Source organism: Prionailurus viverrinus, chromosome D1 (genome assembly GCF_022837055.1).
Source record: "Prionailurus viverrinus isolate Anna chromosome D1, UM_Priviv_1.0, whole genome shotgun sequence".
Taxonomy (NCBI): domain Eukaryota; kingdom Metazoa; phylum Chordata; class Mammalia; order Carnivora; family Felidae; genus Prionailurus; species Prionailurus viverrinus.
Genome location: NC_062570.1, coordinates 88,297,019 through 88,304,660, shown reverse-complemented (window position 1 = coordinate 88,304,660; position 7,642 = coordinate 88,297,019). Strand labels below are relative to the sequence as shown.

Below are 7,642 nucleotides of genomic sequence, written 5' to 3'. Positions count from 1 at the left end.
GGAGGGGCAGAGAGAGGGAGAGAGGGAGAGAGGGAGAGAGAGAGAGAGAGAGAGCCCCAAGCAGGCTCTGCACTGTCAGCACAGAGCCCGATGGAGAGCTCAAACCCACAGACCACAAGATCATGATCTGAGCTGAAACCAAAAGTAGGATGCCCAACTGACTGAGCCACCCAGGTGTCCCACAATTCCTAATTTTAGAGAAAAATTTAAAGAAATAAACCCTAAGTAAAACTGAATGCTTTCTTAGACTTAAAAATCTAGTATGAAGCGTTGCTAATCTAATTCTGATTGAAAGGCCTCAACAGAAACAATTCTGGCTACCTTTCACTATATGCCAAGCACTTCATCTGTATCCTTATTTGACCTGCACAATTAATACAGTGAGGCAGGTGTTATTTTACCAATACACCAGAATGGAGACTCAGAGAATTTAAGTGACTTAGCTAATATCTAGAGCTACAATTTAGTAACAGGCTTAGTCTGTGGTTGGGCCTAAAATTTAGAGGGTAAAAAAACAGTTCTTTAAAAAGACCATACATTTTAAAGTACCTTCCTCGTTTAGGAAACATTCTCTGCCCTTAGTTTCCTACCTCTGCCTTTGGTGGCAAGCTCCCCTGTTTGCTGGGACATTGCCCTTTGGCAACCTACCAAGATGTGTCTATGTGAGAACCTTCATTCCCATTCCACTTCCGTTTTAAGGATGAATGTCATGCCCTTTGCCATGGTGCTAAATTTGAACCCAACTTAATGCTCGTCTTTAATGACCAGGCAAAATGTTTTTTTCCTTCTCCTTTCCTCTTTTCCCCTCCCCTCTTCCTTTTTAAAATTAAGCTTCTGCTCTTTTTCTAGAAAATAAATCTCATCTGACACTAAAACTTTACTTAGAGCCAAAAGCCTTCTGGGACTTGGGGTATTAGCACAGCTTGGCTTCTGAAGCTGAAAGTCAGACTGACCTGCTTGAGCCTGAAGTCTTCTGCATGTGCTCCTGGATGCCGCCTGCTTGCTTGGCTGAAACCCATGCTGTGTGCAGAGAAGTTTCTGCTCAATGTTGTCACCCGGAGACTGGGTCTCACTGCCTGCTGAGACCGTGGCAGGCCAGGATAGAGTCTGATGGTCTTTATGGCAAGGTATTCTACATCAAGATCACCTTGAATCCCGTGTGCCACAGCAAATCCGCATCACCAACTCCATCATTCTCTTGGAGCTTGCCTTTAAGGAAGTTGAGCCAGGGCCTTCTCATAGACTCAGGACCTTCATTTTCTTTTGCATGACGCAGAAGTGAGCCCACTGCTTCCCGCTCTTTCTATCCTCATGGGCAGTTGTATCACAATGATTTTTTTGTATTTCCTATCACAGGGATCAAAGGGTCACCCAAGACCACTCTGGCAGATTTTACTAATTTCCAGTTCAGAGTAAAAGGATTGAGGACTTGTTTTTTTTTCCAGAAGATTACAACTCCAGGAAGGTATGTTGAGATGAGGCAAGCCCAACAGTGCTGGTGAATATTCAACAACTGGCTTTCTGGGAAAAAAGTGTGTGTGTGCATGCACGTGTGTATGTGTGTGACATGTATGTGTTTGTGTGTATTTTATAATTTATCACTATAAAAGATGAATAGACACAACATACAATAAAATATATTTTTTTAATCTTAAATTCTATATAGCAATTGATTGTTACAAATGCTTTTGTTGGGACACCTGGTCAGTTCAGCCTCTGACTCTTGATTTGACTTCAGGTCATGATCTCATGGTTCATGGGTTTGAGCCTCATGTGAGGTCTGGGCTGACAGCACGGGGACTGCTTGGGAGTCTCTCTCTCCCTCTTTCCCCTGCTCTCTCTGCCCCTCCCCCACTCACACCCCTCCTCAAAATAAATAAATAAACTTTTAAAAAAAGAATTAAAAAATGCTTTTGTTGTTGAGCATCACTTCCACTGCATTCTATTGGTTAAAGCAAGCAGAAGGGTCAGCCCAGATTCACCGTGAGAGAGGACTACAGAGGGTGTGGCTACTAGAAAACGTGGTTCATCGGAGCCACCTTGGGAGACCAGTTACCATGCCTTCTAGAACTAACATGCCGTGACTTATTTCCATCCCAGCCTCTCCACTCATCAGCGCTTCCATATGTTGGCAGATGGGGAATCTCACATTCATTATTTAATGTATGAGTTTCACATATCTCACTTAGTGGTTGCATTAGAGTGAAATATACGTGTTCATTCATGTATATTTACTTGTACTGAGAGGTGAGTCGAAAAGATACTCTTAAAATTTAACTTCATTTATTTGTCATTTTGTGTTTATGTTGATCTATTTTATTATCTTGTGGGGTACCAGAAGAACTCAAAAAATATATATAGGAACTAAGAAAAATCTTATACTAAAATATATAAGCGTATGTGCACAGTGGTGTTTATAGGTGTGTATGTGTGTGTGTGTGTGTGCATGTGTGCATGTTGTGTGTAAAGTCATTCCATCCAAGGAAGCTGTCATTTGTTTTGGCTTCTGGAGTTCTCTTTGGAGCTGACTCCTCGGTTTTGGGAAACTCAGCACAATGTGCTCCTTATTTATTATTATATGAGGCAAATATTTACTCAGTGGTCTCCAAGAAAGCTATACGGTTCACTTTAAATCTGCACACTGATGCCACAGACTGAGACTTCGTGTTCTGTCTGGTAATGCAAACTGAGCTTGTCATTAGCCAGCCTGTGACTTTGAAGAAGAAGGAGAAATGGCTTTCTAAAATTTTAGTAATTTCAGGGGCACCTGGGTGGCTCAGTCGGTTAAGCGTCTGGCTCTTGGTTTCCGCTCAGGTCATGATCTCATGGTTTGTGAGTTCAAGCCCCGTACTGGGCTCTGCACTGTCAGTGCAGAGCCTGCTTGAGATTCTCTCTCTCCCTCTCTCTCTGCCCCTCCCCTACTCATGTTCTCTCTCTCCCTCTCTCTCAAAAATAAATAAATGAACTTAAAAAAATAGACTATCATATTTGCCTCATCTGTATGGTGGGGTCTGCCTTTACTTCAGAAGAATTTAAGGATAATGACTATGTCCTTGCTTGGAGTAAATGCTTCCAGGTTGAGCAAGTGGTAGACTCTAGAACCTTCCTGACCGAGCTCTCCCAAGTAATTGCTGAGGAAATGGTGAGGGTGAATCAGTGCTTCCCAGAAGGGCCTGGCAGTCTGAGTTTCCAGGGTTTGACATGCAGCATGGGCCACAGGAATCATGGAGAATGGGCATCTGTGAGGGAGAACTTCAGGAGAAGGAGGGATTTCCTTAAGACCAAGTCCTTTTGTTGTTGTTGATGGTGATGATGATGATGATGATGATGATGTTGATGATGTTGTCCAAGGTTTATTGAAGATGTTACAGCCTGGCAGGAAGATTCAAACTTCTCCACATGGTGTTTTGAAATTCATCCTGATCGTAGGCTGAGTGACTTCCAGGTTGGATGCAGTACCAAAACCAAGGGTTTCAACATTTCCTTGGTGTCAGGATCTACCTCAAGATCTGCTGATCCAGGGCTGAGACCTCAGATATATAATTAGCCCTCCTTTCTCTCTCCTCCTCCTGTGGCTTGATGGAGATACCTCTCCCCGGGCCTCTCTGCATCTGCTTCATCAGACATGTGACATAGCCCTGCTGCCTTGTTGTGGAGCTTCTGGCTGGGAATAATGGCGGTCTCCTCTCACAGGGCCGTGTCGGTACGGAAGTTGTCCAGGTGTGTGTAGTACGTCTCAGTGATGACCCAAGTCGCCTTCTTCACGGTTCTGGTGAGAACATGGCCTGTGTTGGCGGGTGGGGTAAAAGGGCCAAGGCCTTAATATTTGACCTTTGTAAGATGTGTCTGTGTTATACTGCAAACTAGTGAAGTGAAATATTTCAGATCTATTTTAGACTTAAAATTTTCTGTCATTAAAATTTGTGCATTTTAATTAAGCCCAAGCAGAATTCCATTTGCAATGGCATATTGAATATCTTTGTAATTAACAATAGCAACCCAGGTAGATAGGTTTCCTTCATGTTAAAAAAAAAAAAAAAAAGACTTTTTTTTTAAATAATTGAAGATTTACAGGAAGTTGGAAAAATAGTAGAGGGGTCTTTTGTACCCTTCACTCAGTTTACCCCTTGACAGTATCTTACATAACAATATATGTATTTCATAAATTCTTTAGTATATGTTATAATCAGATAAAAATAATCTTTTTTAAAGTTCTTGAAGATGCTTTTTAACCTTTTGTTCTGAATTCGTTCCCTCTCCTGAGCTACACTCCATTGAATTCTAACTCCCTATGCATATCCCCAGGGTGATATTCAAAATATGAAAAGATATATAAAAACTGACTTTGCTTTGAGAGTGACTAATCAGAACAGCAGCCTGGTTGCAACAACTAGAACAGAGTTCTGGATACTCCTGAATTAATCTTTTAGTTTCCAGATCATGGGAATGTCTGAGAGAAGGTATTGGGGGAGGTGGCTATTGATCAGTGACATAAAAATATTTCAGTATTTGGACCATCAGCTCAATATCAGCCCATGTTTCCCTATAGTACACTTGTCACATTGCTTGGTATCCATAGGATTGCTTTTACTTGTCCCCTGTCCCCCCATCCCAATATATTGTCAGATCTTTGAAAGCAAAGACTTTGTGCTTAATTCGTAGAACTGTAGAGCCCAGCATTGTACCTAGCTCAACATCTGAAAAATGACCAATCCATAAATGAAACTTAGGTTCTGGTCCTAGGCCTGTCCTTAAGCTAGCTGTGTGACCTTAGGCAGAACACTCTGGTCTCAGAATCTTCTCCTGTAAAACAAAATTATTAAACCTTCTTGTTCCCTTTAAATCTTTACAGGGAGTTTGTAAGAATTTCAAGATATGCAAAAATAAGGAAAGACTGATGGTAAAATAAAAAATTCCATTTTGGCAATTATCTGAGTGCCTGTCGTATGCAAAATACACAATTTTTTAAAGTCTGGAGGGGAAAGAAAAATGGGTAAACAGTATTCATCCTGAGGAAATCACTGTCTAGTGAAAACCATCTTCCATAACACCATAATAACAGACAAAATGATTTAAGCACTAGAATAGGCACACAAATAAGGCATTTAGTTCAGAAATACAGAGAAAAGAGCAATACATTCTAATTGCCATATTGATATAGCTTCATGGCATCTGAAACCAGTCTCTTTCCCAAATTCCAAGATGTGATTAATGTTGATATATAATATTGGATGAATAAATAATATTTTAAAGCCACTGTTAGGTCTAGCATGTAGTGAATTATTTTAAGCGTTAGTATGCTGTCATTCTTTTCAGCTGCTATTAGCAGTCTGATAATATTTATATGTGTACCAGGCCGTCAAGTAACTGGCCACACTCAGATTTTTCAACTCCAAAGCTCCTGTTCTTAACTACCATTTAAAAATAAGGCACACAACACCACTTTCAATCACAAATGGAAACAACTTTCCCTGATACTAATAACAGAAAAGTCATATTAGTAAATGGGGTGTGCTGGCACAAATCTCCCAGGACAGATTTTTAGCCACTAGAAAGGATTTTATCAGATATAACACGTTGACATCGTGAGTTTAGTTTGAAAATAACTTTCTCGGGGTATGTCGGAAGACTTTTTCCCTGTCCCTTGGTGTCAGTTGTAGATTTACTTCCTCTCAGCTCCAATTCAACCTTTTGGCCTGTTCTGTGAAAATGGGTCTGGGCCGTTAACATTGTCCTTCGCCAGCTGACCCTGGAGCTTTGTCAGTAGAGGGTGCTGGAGAGATATTACAGGAGGAAAGGGTTTTCTTTCTTGGTTCCTGCAGCAAACTTGAGTTCCTGTGTCTTCCTTCAACACTGGGCTCTGGCGGCACATGTCATTTCCCCAGTGGCCAGTTGCATGGCAGTCTTCTCTGGTGTCCTGCCCCTGAAGTGCACCAGGGCCCAGCAGCCAGCCTCCCCTGGTCCCTCCTCAGGCAGTTGTATAAGGGTGTGAACTCCAGGGAGCAGATTTATGGTAAGTTTCACAGGTGCAGCACCACAGAGACTCCTTTGCCATCCAGTAAGCCATGGCCATGCCCTCTCCAGTATGAGCTCAACCTTAGCGGCCATGGGGGCTCTTCTTCTGTACCCTAACTCAACCTTAGGGGTAATCGCGATTGGATATAATATAGGTAATAGAACTGCTATTAGAGATCTGCTATTTCTGTATTCTTTAGAGTTCTCTTCTTACTAATCATTCATCACTCCAAAGTCATGTTATAGCTGATAATTCTTTATACTGAACTTTCGTTGTTGTAATGACTGTATGATTTCTGTCTCCTGATTATACCCTGACTGATATACCTTCGTATGTATCATAACTTATATCTTGCTATCTTACCTCTCAGCCAACTCAAAACAGAGAAACAAATCCACTCCGTGTTAACGCCCTTTTTGGCATTTGAATTATTCCGAGGCTTTACTTCTCCCATATCAGTCCCCCTCCCACCAAATCCTTCTTGAGACCCTATACTCTAGTCTCACAAATTATGATGCTGATCTATAGACAGACTGCATTCTTTTATACCCTTGCAAACCTAAGTTCTTCTGTATAGAATCTCTCCTTCCTGTAAGGTCCTTGAAGAATTCCTACTTATCCTTCAAGACTCAGCCCCAATATTGTCGTTTTGAAGCCTCTTTGTCAGAGTTATTCTCATATCTCCATTTTAGCACTTAACACATAGCATTTTATTTTCTCCAATATTTATTTTCCTCATTAGACTATAAACTCCTTGAAGACAGGGATTCCCTCCTGTTTATCTTTATTCTTCTAGCTCCTGGGACAGTGCCTAGCACATAGCAAGACATCAGAACATGTTTGTGAAATGAATCAGTTTGTTTACAAAAGACGCAAGAGATAACACAACTTCAAAACCATTATCACGACATGGAGATCTGGGCACCAGTCTCTGCCAATTCTCTGCTGTAGAATCTGCCCATTTTAGAATTGGGGGTATTCCCAGTCTACCCCCTTGGAGCTCGACTCATGCTACATCTCAGATTCACCTTTGTCTTTAAGACAATTGTTTAAGTCACTATCTTGCTCAAACCTCACTCCTTTAGCGAGTTTTTCAGGACCCTTCAAGCTTCTTTTCAGTCTCCCTTCCCATCTCCTGTCCCACCCCGCCCCGCCCCCATCTTCTTTCTGGACCACAACTCAGCACACACATAGATAGTGCCAAAGGGACAGAAGCAGGGGGGATTTCAGTCCTTTCCCCCCAAAGCAGAGCTTGTTGGCACATTCCTAATCAGAAAGAAATGATCCTGGTAATGACCATATAATTAATGCGGAAGTACACGTGCTGCGCAGCAATGTTTGTTTTTCTGCTCCCGTCTCCTGGCGAGGAGGAAATGTTGGCTACAGCTTATCTATGCCCAAGAGACCTTGAACCAGCCTCTTTGGCTTTTCCCACCAGTAACTAACATTATTAGCTGTAGCCTTTACCCTTCAATGTGGCCCTGAAAGAGTTCAAGCCCTGGCCTTGATGTTGCCACCTGTGTGGGCATGGGCAGGTGTCTTAACTCTTCTAACCCTCGTTTTCTCCATCTAGAAAATAGGTATGATAGTAAAAATAGTAGCTACTGAAAGAAAATTAGATGGTAC

General features: G+C 41.8%; 1 pseudogene; it reads right to left on the bottom strand.

Moving 5' to 3' along the window:
* Positions 1-3,385: 3,385 nt before the first annotated feature.
* On the bottom strand, positions 3,386-6,470 carry LOC125146529 (40S ribosomal protein S17-like; annotated as a pseudogene).
* Positions 6,471-7,642: the final 1,172 nt, after the last annotated feature.